At 44.1% G+C, this 13,160-nt stretch overlaps 1 long non-coding RNA gene across 2 annotated transcripts in view; it reads right to left on the reverse strand.

Annotated features, from left to right (window-relative positions):
• Window positions 1-497: 497 nt before the first annotated feature.
• The window catches only part of LOC137226148 (uncharacterized), a 46,889-nt gene continuing 34,226 nt past the window's right edge, over window positions 498-13,160 (reverse strand). Inside the window, exons 4-5 of one of the 2 annotated variants that reach the window (XR_010944209.1) lie at window positions 1,275-1,422; window positions 498-627 (exon numbers count right to left, since the gene is read on the reverse strand). This is a non-coding gene — a long non-coding RNA (uncharacterized lncRNA). The other variant, XR_010944207.1, reaches the window with a different exon arrangement.

Genomic DNA, 13,160 nt, shown 5'->3' on the forward strand with positions numbered 1-13,160 from the left:
CCTCTAAGTGCCTTGTGTGTTATGTTGCATTTAACTGATGAAATAGGTATTATCATTTTCCCCATTTTGCAAATACCAAGGCCCAGAGAGGTTTAGTAACTTAACAAGGTTGTGTAACTAGTAAAAGGGAGAACCAGGATTCCGTACCATGTAGTCTGACTTCAGAAAGTAGGCCCTTAACTCCTAATGAGGTAGTCCTTCCCTAATGCTGTTTAGCTTGTTTTGAGAATTAAATAAGAAAATGTAGGCGACATGCTTGTTAATTTCAGAGTACACTATACACATTGACACCAGCTATGTGCCACGCATTGTCCTAAGCAGAGGCTAGCTCCTTTCAACTTCGAAACTGTCCTGTGGATGTGCGCTGCTATTAACTGCATTTTAACACTGACGAAGTTAAGGAAGAGTGACATTAGGTAACTACCCTAAGGATGCAGCCAGTGAGAGACTGAGCCAGGATTGCAACTGAAGGAGGGAGTAGAAAGTAAGAAACAAAAAAAGAGGCATTGGTTATTTTATTTATATACATATATAATCTAGTTATTATTCACATATAGTCATAAGAATATTTTGTGGTTCCTTGTAGGAAAGTCCTGAAGGTATTATCTTTAAAATAATTCCTTTATCCTGGAAAATGAATGAGAGATTACAGTTAGAGTCAGAAGACGTAGGACCAGTAGGCTCTTGCTTAAGGGGTATCCACATCTTATGGAAGAACAAGGAGCCCTTATCTTCTCTGGGTCTGCAATTTATGTCTCACTTTTTTATGATCTTGAAATTGATTCTCCGGTAGGATATAAATAAGGAAGCCGCTGTTTTTTTCCCAGTATTCCTCCATTTTCACACTAATTAAATTGCCGTAAGAGTAACCATTAATCTTCCTCGGGTACCAGCCATCCTCTGCCCTTTGGTGTTGTGTGGAATTCCCACACTGTGCCAACACTATCTTGCAAAGCCAAACTCAGGGCCAAGAGTGGTTTGTGTGCAAAGAGATCAAGGCTAGTTCCTTGAGAAAAAGAACACCACAAATTCTTCCCATCTCCTGCCATGAAGTGTGAGTTATTTAATTTACCAAGCTGTGAGCTGGAAACTAAACCCCCAATGGATGTTTTCACTTTTATTGCCCATTAGAGAGTGTCGGTGAACTGTTGAACATCAGCTGTTAGAAGATAATGGAATTACCTTCCTCTAATACCTGGAGTGAGTATCACCCTGCTCTTTACATCACTTCCAGCTTTCCCTAAAACCCCACTAGAGTGTTTGTGTTCATTCACCAAACAGTGATTGAGAACCTCTTCATGCTTTGTGGGAGAAACAGGAATTAAACCTTCAGGGTCTTTGGAGTCTAATGATGGAGCGAAGACACACATCTCCAGGCTTCCGATGAATACGCCAGAGGTACAGAGACAGTGCTATGGGTATCTAGAGGGGAGAGAAATCCCTTTTACCAGAGGTTTCAAAAGGGAAGAATCACAAGCTGATCCGTGCAGCAGCTAGGAAACGAATACCTTCTATGTCTTCGTCACTTTTCTCAATTTTCCCAGCTATTTTTCAATTTGAAGCTTCACTAAGCCCTTTCAAATCAGATTTCATCCATGCTCAAGAATCACTCATAATATTTTACCTAACTTCTCCATGAGCCAGCTAACAGGAAGAGGAGGAGAAATCCAAGATCGTAGAGAGATTTGGCATTTTTTATTCCCAGGTCTCTTGGTGATGATGGTAGCTTGCCTCCAAGATGGCTGCCACCAACGACTTGCCTCCCTGTGGCTCATACAATTTCCCCATTGAGAGACTCAGACTATTTCTGCCCTCCCCACTGAATCTGAGCTTTAGTAAACTGAAAAATAAAATGAGGCAGAAGTGATGTTCTGGGACTTTTGATGCTAATTCAAAAGAAGCCTTGTATCTCCTACCTGGGCCTCCAGGAGCACTCTGGGAATGTGGAGGCGCCATGTCAGAGGCCCAACTACAGGAGTCCACCATGCTGGAAAGGTCGCTTCGGGGCACTTCCATGACTGCTCACTTCGAGATCAGCCTCCCAGGCCTCTTAATCAGGGCACCACACGTGGGATTTCTATCTTGGTGCTTCCAGATCAGCCCAAATGCCAGTTGAATACGACTGAGTGACCTCAGTCAACACCCCATGGAGAAGATGTGCTCCAGGAAGCCTCGTTTGAGCTCCTGATTGGCAAACTTGTGAGATATAATAAAGTGGTGGTTGTTCTAAGTCACTATACTTTGGGGTAAATGATCACAAGACAGTAAAACCTGGAACCGTGATAAATCAGATCTCTTGAATATTTTTCATGTCCTCTTATGTTTACAAAACAGAATAGACTTTATGTAACATGTAATTGATTCCCATATTTTACAGATGAGAAAATTGAAGTCTGAAGCATCAAAGAGCCATCCAGTTCTCCCTTTCAGGCTTTCTCTTTCACTGCTCTCTTCTTTCATTACTCTTGGATGTTCTCAGAATAAGTTAGAAAATGTATTCATTTTAGTTTTGAATGTGAACAAATCTGAAATGTCTGGGAAGAGCAAATGTGGAGGAGTAGAAAAGATCTGCTAATTTATTTTGTAGCCCGGGTACCTGATATAGTACTCCACATGGCTTTAGGCACTCAGTGAATTAGTGCTGAACAAAGGAATGAATGAATGAATGAATGAATGACACATCCTCTCTTTGTGCCAGTGGAGAGTTCTGCAACAAGGCAACCCAATGTGTGTCTCACTTCATCACTTTATTTTTCATCAGTTCATCTGACTCACTGCCTTTTGACAGATTGACCCTCAGGGTGCTAACTAGAAAACTGGTGTTTGTTGTCAGAATCTGTGACTCCATGGTGTGACTTTCTGGAGGTCAGAGGGTTTGTCCCTGACAGGATTCCAGATCCTGCACAGAAGATGGCTTTTCTTGGAGGTTACACCTCTCCGTATCATGTGTCCCACCTGGCTCTGTATGTTACCTCTTATTTGGAAGCCTGCTGGTAATAATTCAGACAGTCGTCACTCATTTTTTTCCTGTGAGTGAATTCATTCTTCATGATTGTTCTGTACCATCTTGGAATCCAGTTAGTTGGGTTAAAAAGCTGATGGTGACTCAGTGAAGGAGGGGGTGCTCTTTGTGTGTGGAACAACACATAGGCCTAAAAATGACAAAGGTCCTGCTCATAGGGAACTTACTGAGAGGAACAAACTAATTTTGGATTCTGTTTCTCCTAGACAATCGGTCCTTTGGAGACTAAACCGCATGTACTGAAAGGAGCACACAATTGACTGGTCACTAAACTTAGGAGGGCCTCTCTCCCAAGTCACCCTCAAGACAAGAGAGCTCAAAGCTCATGTCCATTTACCCCACAAATCACACCACAGTGAAGTTTCGGAAACAGCAGTGCCCACAGCCTGGGGCAGGAAGTTGGCTTTAGGGGTTGGGAAGGAGAGAGTTCTTTGGCTAGACTTCATTGATTGGAGTCTCTTTCCACAAAAAGAGACCTTTGACCTTTTGACCTTCGTCAACCCTGGGAGCACTGAGTCTGCAGCTGTTGCATCTCCTGGGCTCTCCCCCAAGAACTGGAGCTCTGAAGGCCCCTTGTGAGTGGACAATGTGCTCTTATCCAAGAGGGATGGGATTGCCTCTTCACAGGGAAATGGTCCAGGGCCCTTGTCTTTCAGGGAAGTTACTGAACCACAGCCAAACCACAAAAATCAGCTGCTAAAATAGCCTCAAAAAAATTTTTTTTAAGGAGTAAGTAAATAAATTAAAGGGACATTGGAGTTTTTAGAGCTTGGCTTCTATCCCAACCGGAATGCCCAACACCAAACCAATGGGAGGCTAGGAGAAGTACCGGTCCTATGACCCTGAGGTGACACAGCTCACATGTGGGCCACGGCCTTGGCCAGCTGCTCCCCACCCCCCCAGTGCCAGCCAGTGAAGACCATTTTTTTTCATTCATTAGGCAAGTATTTACTGAAATCAGGACTAAACACCAAACACAGAGCCTATGCTTTGGGAGATACAGTTTGCATTAAGAACCAACCTGGTTGCTGACTTTATGGAATTTAATAGTTTTGCGGTGGAAAGAGACATTAACCAAACAATCCCATGAACAATGTAAAATTGTAGCTGTGATAAGTGTTAGAAAGAGATTCAATGCTCAACCACAGAAAGGGGATTAACCCAGTTAGGGAATTCAAGGACGTTTGCTTGGAGTAAGAGAAATTTGAGCTGAGCTTTCAGAAAAGCTGAATAGGATTTAGCTAGATAATAAGGGAGGAAGTGTTATTCCAGCCAGAGAAAGCAGTATATGCAAAGGTCCTGTGACAGACAGAACATGGTGCCTTTAAGGGACAAAACTGGCCAGAGAGGGTGGAGTGGAGTGGCAGGTAAAGGGGTGACCACGTAGAAACACTGTAAAGCACACTGGTAAGTTCTGTCTTCATGAATTGAATCTGGGGAAATGGGCATATGGGACATAATCAGATTATGGTTTGAAAAGATCAGGTGACCTGTTCATTGACATCAGCTGCTACTGTGCCCAGTGGACCATCTCCTGTCAGTTGCCCATGAGGCTTGACCATGGGCTGCATTTCCTGGCCACACTGAGCCTCGTTAGTCCCAAGTAGACACTGCCCCTCCCCTATCTTCCATCACCTCCTGACCCTTCTCTCCTTTCTCCACTCCCAAACCCTCTCACCTGAGCAAACGTGCTGGTCAGCCAACTCCCTTCTAACCCCAACCTCTTTCTCAAATGTTCCCTTCAGCTCCTGGCCTGTAAGTGAAACCCAGATGTCCTCGAAGGACACGGCTGTCACTGTGCCTGCCTCAAGCTGATGTCCTTTAATCTCAAGTCCAGGAAGTGGGGTGGAAATCTCCCTTCCCCCCAAACACTGCTTGCGGGCAAATCATCTTTAGCACTCTCTCACTCTCCAACCTTCAGGTCACTCTTTCCCCTTCACTAAGGATTTATTCCTGTCCATTCTTTCTCTTCTCTCCCACATTTTCTTGGAAGAATCACCCAACACATCTGTCCTCATCCACGTCACTATCCTACCTCAGCCTCTCGCTCTGGGAAGGTACTTATTATCAACTGCCTCTTCTACACCCTGTGGACTGGATCACCAGCACACCCTGCTCCCATTTTCAAAGTGGATCCTATCATCTTCCCAGAAGCTGCTCCTCCAACAGTGCCTCTCATGTCAGTAAATGACACCCCAGATTAACCCTTACAGTTACTCCCGGCAAAGCTATACTGCCAAGTGGGTGCTGTCAGTGATACATCACAGCTTCCTCTCTCATCCTGCACGTCCAAATCACCACCAAGTCTTGTTTCTTTGACGTCTAAACATAACACAAGTCCATCCACTTCTCCCCATCTCTGCTGCTGCCAGCCTCATTCCAAAACACCGTCATTTTTCACGTGACCCGTTACATGGCAGCCAGAGCTCCATTTATAGGCACAAAATGTGTGATGACATCTTTTCCTTTGTCTTACAGCGAGGTGGGGATAGGAGGTGAGATAATGTCTCTAGCTATCCTTTGGGGAGAGGAGGCATTTGGGGTGCAAACTCATGGTTCTTCCAACCAGATATTGTCTACAAGTAGACCCTTGGTTCATAATATAGCCTACCACAAAGGTGTCTCTTGTTCTTGCCATACTCTATTTCTTTTTCTCTTCTGGATATAACCTTGACCTCTATTCCAGGGGTGAATACACACAGGATCCCTGGAAAAGCCAAAGCCATTCTTCACACAAGGACTTTAGTAATAAATCCATATATAGTTGATGCTGGGGAAGGAAGTGTGCTGAGAATCCGGACTTACTCTCCTATTCCCAGCACCTCACCACTGTTGCCCAATCAAAGAGCAAGGTCATGCCCTGCCCAGACCTTGGATGTCACTCCAGGTACATGTTCTAACACTCTTCTTGTTCCTCTCCATCTACCTCATCGCTTTGCCCTTCCCTCTTCCTGAAATCTCCACCTCCTGATTTTCCTGGGTACACTGCCCTCACTCAGAAGCCCCACATCCTTCCTTGGGTCTATTTTGAAAGATTCCCAGGGTCTGTGGTGAGTGTCATTGTCTTCTCTGCTCCTGGGTAGAGGGAGGGGTGAGCTTCAGATCCTCAGAGTTGGGGAGGAAGAACATCTGGATTGCATTTTGTAACTTTCTCTATGAATTTGCAAAGCAGACAAACTAAAAACAAGCAAAAAAAAAAGTCCATTTTCCCAATGAAGATTAACGTCCTCCCCAAAACCTTATTGACTCTTCCGTATTTATACCTCTTCTCAGTGCTCAAATCTGAACTTATTTTGCTACAGAAGTTTTGCCCGCATTACGATCCTGGGCTGTAAGATAAAACTTCTTCCCTTAGCTGGACCAGGCTCATCCCCCAGACTCATCCTGCAGGTAGAGGGTGGTCCTTCCCTATGACCATGCCTCTCTCCTGCTGTCATGCCTTTAATGTTTTCTCTTATGTGCCCCAAATTCTTCCTCATGGGCACAGTCTTCTCTCCCATCTTCAAGCTTCAGCCTAAAATCTCTTCATTGGGGACATCTTCCTTATGCCCCCAGGGTTTCCTAATTGACCATGTTCGCAGCACTCTGTAGGGCATTCTTTTTCCACAGTGCAAATGAAAAATTTAAGGAAATTATTACTGAGGAACTGCTTATCATATGTCTCCTCTGTTAGACTGTAAACCCCTTCAGAGCAGAACCTCTGTCTTCTTCTGTGCCATATTCCCACATTAGTGCATAATAATCTTAGTTAACTACTGAGCACTTATTGCGTACCAGGTGTTTTATACAAAGTAGATCATTTATTCCTCACAGCACTTCTGTAAGGTAACTTGCCTTATAGAGTAATGAAAGTGAGCTACAGAGGAATCAACTTGTCCAAGATTGTACAGCTGCTATGATGGAGCCAGGACTGGAACTCGGGAAGCCTGGCCAAAAAGATATAGATTGTGTGGTGAAATACACATATATCTCACTTTTAAAACTTCCATTTCTTTAAGTCAAAATAAAATTGATAGTAGGGAGAGCTGAGAGTTATGGAGTCCAGTTATAGAGTTTTTAAATGGGTCGCTGAACGTGGAAATTTTCCCATCTATGACTGATTTCTAGATGAATTGCAGTATTCTGAAACTGAAAACCAGTCTTCTTTTAAAATATAGTGCTCTCTCTCTCTCTCTCTCTTCCCTCTCTCTCTCTTGCACGCACGCGCATCTTTAGTTCTTACTTACCAACGTGTCCCATTGCTATGGAAACAAGCTAAGTTAATAATTTGCTGAAGTGGGCTTCCCTGGTGGCGCAGTGGTTGAGAGTCCGCCTGCTGATGCAGGGGACGCGGGTTCGTGCCCTGGTCCGGGAAGATCCCTCATGCCGCGAAGGGGCTGGGCCCGTGAGCCATGGCCGCTGAGCCTGTGCGTCCGGAGCCTGTGCTCCACAACAGCAGAGGCCACAACAGTGAGAGGCCCGCGTACAGCAAAATAAATAAATAAAGAATTTGCTGAAGTAAAAACTTAGCTCCATATGGAACAAAGATGGGCTTTTCTCAGCGGTGATCTGGGCAATATTTTAAACTCTTGATTGTAACCAACATCTTCTTATAGCTCAGAGATGCTCCTGAAAACCCCTGTGTATGTGATTTTCCAAGATGAGAAGGCGATATGAGTCAGTATACTTGCTACCAGGAACTTAGGAATTTAAGACTTGGCTGGGTCCCTGGCCTCTGGGACATCCTTGGTCAGGTGACTTAGCCTCTACCAGCTCTGAGGGTGCAGTGGGAACCCACCAGCCTCAGCCAGTTATTTTCACAATAAAAAAAAAGATTTTCAACTCACTCTCATAGGAGGAGATGATAAGGACCTAGTGCTGGGTCAGATTGCCAAGGGGATTCCATGTCTGCCATTTAATAAGGGGATTCAGGTCCCCTGGCCTCTTTAGACTAAGATATGCATGTAAGTCATAACCATACGATTGATCACAGAAACTCAATGTCACTTAACCGCATATTGTTTCCTTCTTTCAGTGCAATAAGCCAAAAGGGAACATTAAATTCATCCTCACTGAATTTAAAACTCACAGAGAAATTCAGAGCATCCTTTGATGTCAGGAGGACATTGTTCTAGATAATTGTGTAAGAAAGCAGTGCTGGAGAGTTTTGTGAAAATGACACCTCAGGGGAAGAGGTCTGCGAGCTGTGGCAGCCAGCCTTTACTTGAAGTAAAATGACACATATTAAAGAAGAGACAGGAAAGTTAGTGCTTTGAAGCAAGAACACATCATGTTCTTGGGACAGAACAGGAAAAATGAATCAGGCCGATCACAGGGCAGGGTACTGAGGAGAGATTGTTTTTTTAGGAGGAAGACTTGTGGAGAGAGGGTGTCCATGGACCTTTTATTGGCATTAGAAAGAGAGGTAGAAAAAATATATCTATTTTGGAAAATCAAGCAATCAGCTGCACTCCAGAGCCCCTAAGGTATTTTAGGGTCAAAAATACAGTGTTTGGGGGCCTGTCCCTGCTCTTCTCCTCAACGCCACCTTTTCTTTCCACTCTGTCATCCTCTGATCATGTGTGTAAAAGCTAAATCTTTAGAATGGCCAATGGCTGTAAGCATAAAATCCATTTTTATGTGAACAATCTGGATGTCAGCCCCACTGCGGGATCTTCATGAAAGAATTAAATGTCTCTTGAAGTGCGGCTTCAGAACCCCAGTCTCACCTCACTGTAACAGGTGTGGGGTGAGGATCCTTGTTTTGAAGGCAGATTACCTGAAGCCACTGGAAATTTACTGGATTAGAATTCCTAGGGGTGGAGCCCGGGAATCTGCATGTTAATCATTTAAATTCCTCAGGTGATGCTTGAGATAGGAAAGTGATGACAGGTACCCTCCTTAGTTAATAAAATCAGCTATTTGACTTACTGTCATCAAACCATGAGTTACCCCCTGTTTTTCATGATAAACATTCTCCTATTGGATTCGCCTTGTCTCTAGTGGTTTCTATTTGCCATGCATGGAATACAGCTCCCACCCACGTACCCCTGAGCCTCTTTCATCCTCTCTCCTAAACAACCAAGGTTCTTGGTCCCAGGCAAATTTGTTCTATGCACAATGGGCTGAAATGCAGTTTACACAATGTATTTTACGTTATTGATGTCTGAATCCCATCAATGGTGAGTATGAAATCATTAAAATCGCCCTACACTTTGAATCTCATTATAACTCTTTAATAGTTTAATAACTAATAATAATAACTAATAATAACATAATTCTATTCACTTTAAAATTATGAAGCTTAAAAATTCTTCTTTAATCTCTTTTCAACATGTTGATATGCTTGGAGATTAAAATATATGACCTACATAAAAGATAAGATAACCCCCAACATAAACGGTCATGAGCTTCCAGGAAATGAATTTGGATAAAAAGCACTAGTCTGGGCATTTATAACAGTTATCATAGATGTGGACTTGGTCTTTTTTCAAAATTTTTTTCTTTCATTTCTAGCTCCCTCTGGCCTTTTTCCTTTACTGGGCAAATTTACTTCCCCCCACTTCTTACTTCCTCACACATATGAGATACGTACAAGTCTCCTTTCTTTCTTTTCTTTTCTTTTTTTTTTTTTTTTTTTGCTGTACGCGGGCCTCTCACTGTTGTGGCGTCTCCCGTTGCGAAGAACAGGCTCCGGACGCGCAGGCTCAGCGGCCATGGCTCACGGGCCCAGCCGCTCCGCGGCATGTGGGATCGTCCCGGACCGGGGCACGAACCCGTGTCCCCTGCATCGGCAGGCGGACTCTCAACCACTGCGCCACCAGGGAAGCCCCAAGTTTCCTTTCTTTGAACAATCAAAGCAATCTGTCATTTTAAAGCAACCTGTCAGCTGGAAATTCACTCTGGTTTCCAGGAAGACACTGTTAATTAGCGTACAAAGATTACTTAGAATAAAACCAGGCATATTTGAGTTTGTATCTGGCTTCATTGATTAGGGCAGGCAATACTTAAAATCAGGTTGTCGTATAGTTTTTAAATTTATCTGATATACTCTGTCTATTACAGCATTATGCAGATGTAGGCTGGGAAATTACTAATAATGTTGACAGCTGAAGAATAGGGAATTCAAATACTTACTGCAATCAATCATGATAGGAGGAAATAAGTGTGTCCCCTGGCTTCTTTGGGACCCATTTTGGCACCCAGTAGAGCACCGATAAGCAGATAACATGATCACCTCTTTAGAGAAATCTCTCAAAGAGACACCAGGGGAAATCCACCCCGTACACATGGCAAAACTCCTGAAAAGCATCTCCACGTTTTCCTCACATCAGAGCAGCTGCCCAAATCTCCACTTTGCTCTCTCAAAACTCCCCAACTCCATCTCCCAAATCCCAAGCCATGTTGCCTTTTGCTTCCTGCCCCTTCCTCTCACCATTCCAGGTTCTTTCCTCTCATAAATAACTCTCTGCCTTTTCTGGTGGAACCCAAGGTATGAGCATGATGGTGCAACTTTGGTAGAATTCAGTAGTTTGTATTTAGGTTCAAATGCTATGTTGAACTTTGAGTGGAACTAGAACTTTTAAAAACATCATATAAACAAATTTATGGGCTACTGTGAGAATAAGTCCTTGCTTTTGAAAGCCTGGTCTCTTACATTAAGAGATAAGAGGAGTTTGGGTTTTCCCTGACAAAGGTCAACAGAGGAGAGAGGGTCATCAACTGTTGCAAGTATTGTTCTGGTTTTAGCACCAAAACTAAGAACTCCTCATTCCCAGCAAACCAAGTCAAGAGGTCACTCTAGAAGGAAGCTTTTGCCTCTCTCTAGGACAGCCTGATATAATGCGACCCCAAAGAGTAACGCAAAAATGAAATTAGAACCTCCTCTTTCACTGGACAAGGCAAATTCATTGCTCCTAGGAGACCCATGGGTTGCCCAGATTAATTCCTTCTGCTTGTCCCACCTGCCTTTTTTGTTTTAGCTGTCAATGTCACCTGCCTGGGGTAATGGCTAAGCCAGGGACTCCTGCCTTCCTCCCAGACAGGGTCTTAGGCAACAGAAGGAGTAATAAAATTTCATTTTGCCTTACTTGGGATCCGCCAAGTCTCACCCTAGTTTTAACAACTTAGCCTTATTTTCACCTAGGACTCGAAAATGTCACTAACAAGATTAAAACCACCATCCTTACATGGCTACTTCCCTGCATGGATGAAACTAATCATTGTAGCCCTGAAGTAATTAATTTTCCTGAAGTAAATTAACTATCCCTGTCCTTATGAGAGGTTGCCAACACATAAATCGAGCAGTCAAGACTCTTCAGGTCTGACTTGTACCCAGTTCACACTGGCTGAAGCAAAAAGGGAGTTCATTGCAAGATGTAGATAGAACTCCAAATGTAAAGAATTGCTGAGGACCTGTGGAATACTGGGGACCTTGGGATTTGAATTCAGCACACACTACTTTATGTGTAGGACTTCCCTGGTGGTCCAGTGGTTAAGACTCTGCATTCCCAATGCAGGGGACACAGGTTTGATGCCTGGTCAGGGAACAAAGATCCCACATACCACATAGCGTGGTGGAAAAAAACGAAACAAAACAAAACCACATACTACTTTATTCTGCTTGTTCTAAAGTTTTCATTTGTTCTACAAGGCTTCATCCTCCACAGTCACCAACAGGCCTTCTCCATGTGGGAGGGACATGGCAGCTGTCCACCCCAGGGATGTACTGGTCCAAGGTCCAAGAGGAGAGTTTGGCTGTAGTAGGAGAACCCAGAAAAGGACTCTAGGGGCCGTCTGTGTCATAGGTCTCTCCTTCTGCCAGTTACCAAGGTCAGAGTGATGGACGTGATACCACAGGTAATCCTGTGGTCCTGTCCAACACTCTTAAGGGTCTATTGCCAAGAAAGAGGGTGGGGGAGGGTGATGTGTAGACAAATGGTAATGGCTAATATGCACTATGTCCTGGGACTTCCCCTGGCAGTCCAGTGGTTAAGACTCCATGCTTCCAGTGCAGCAGGTGCACGTTCGATCCCTGGTTGGGGAACTAAGATCTTACATCCCACATGGCTAGGCCAAAAAAAAAACCATAGCAGTTTACAATATGTACTATGTCCGTAAGTATGTTCCGAGCACTGTTATATTTGTTTTGAGTATATGACTTCCTTAGTCTTATAGCAAGGCTAAGCTGAAGGTTTGATTACTCTCACTATTATACAGAAGGCGGGGAGAGTTAGAACAACATTTTGGTAACTTACCTGAGGTCACATAACTATTGAATAGAAAGATTTAAAACCAGACTGGCTGACCCCCAGATCTAACCACCCAACTACCATATTCTGGCCAAATTTTCTCTCCTCCTTTTTCTCTTCCTCTCTCCTTTTTAGGGTGACTGACAGATGGAAGGGCTTGGAAAGGGTTGGGAACTGAGGTGAGGAGAATTCTCTGAAACCCCCTTTGCCCTGACTACAGCCCCAAACATTTGCTCTGGTCTTTCTCCACCTCATCTCGAAATTTCTAACGCTATTTTTTTCTGTTCAATTACCAGCTCCCAGCTGGAACCAAGAACTGGACTCAGATTTCTTAATCTGGACAGAGACAGTGTGTAATGTTTTCACTAAGGCAGAGAACAAAGTCCCAAGGAACGCCAGAAAACAATTTTACATGAAAACGTATGGGGGAGGAAGGAAAGAAGGAAAATGCAATAATGTACATAAATCTATTCAAAATGATGAAGCACTCATGTTTTATCAGATTACTGTCACACCTCAGGGCTAAATAACCACTAAAACATAATTTAAAGCTTGATTGTAAACTGTCTTCTCTGCTTCTCTCTCTCTCTTTTTTTTTTTTTTTTCTTTGCTGTACGCGGGCCTCTCACTGATGTGGCCTCTCCCGTTGCGGAGCACAGGCTCTGGACGCGCAGGTCCAGCGGCCATGGCTCACTGGCCCAGCTGTTCTGCGGCATGTGGGATCTTCGCGGACCGGGGCACGAACCCGTGTCGCCTGCATCGGCAGGCGGACTCTCAACCATTGCGCCACCAGGGAAGCCCCTGCTTCTCTATTGATTTCATATCTATGAAAGAGTCTTGAAGACCCAGTCCAAACACCGTCCCTTCCATGTGGCTCCCCCTTCCTGCTTCCGCTGAAGCCAGGTAAG

Source organism: Pseudorca crassidens, chromosome 6 (genome assembly GCF_039906515.1).
Source record: "Pseudorca crassidens isolate mPseCra1 chromosome 6, mPseCra1.hap1, whole genome shotgun sequence".
Classification (NCBI taxonomy): domain Eukaryota; kingdom Metazoa; phylum Chordata; class Mammalia; order Artiodactyla; family Delphinidae; genus Pseudorca; species Pseudorca crassidens.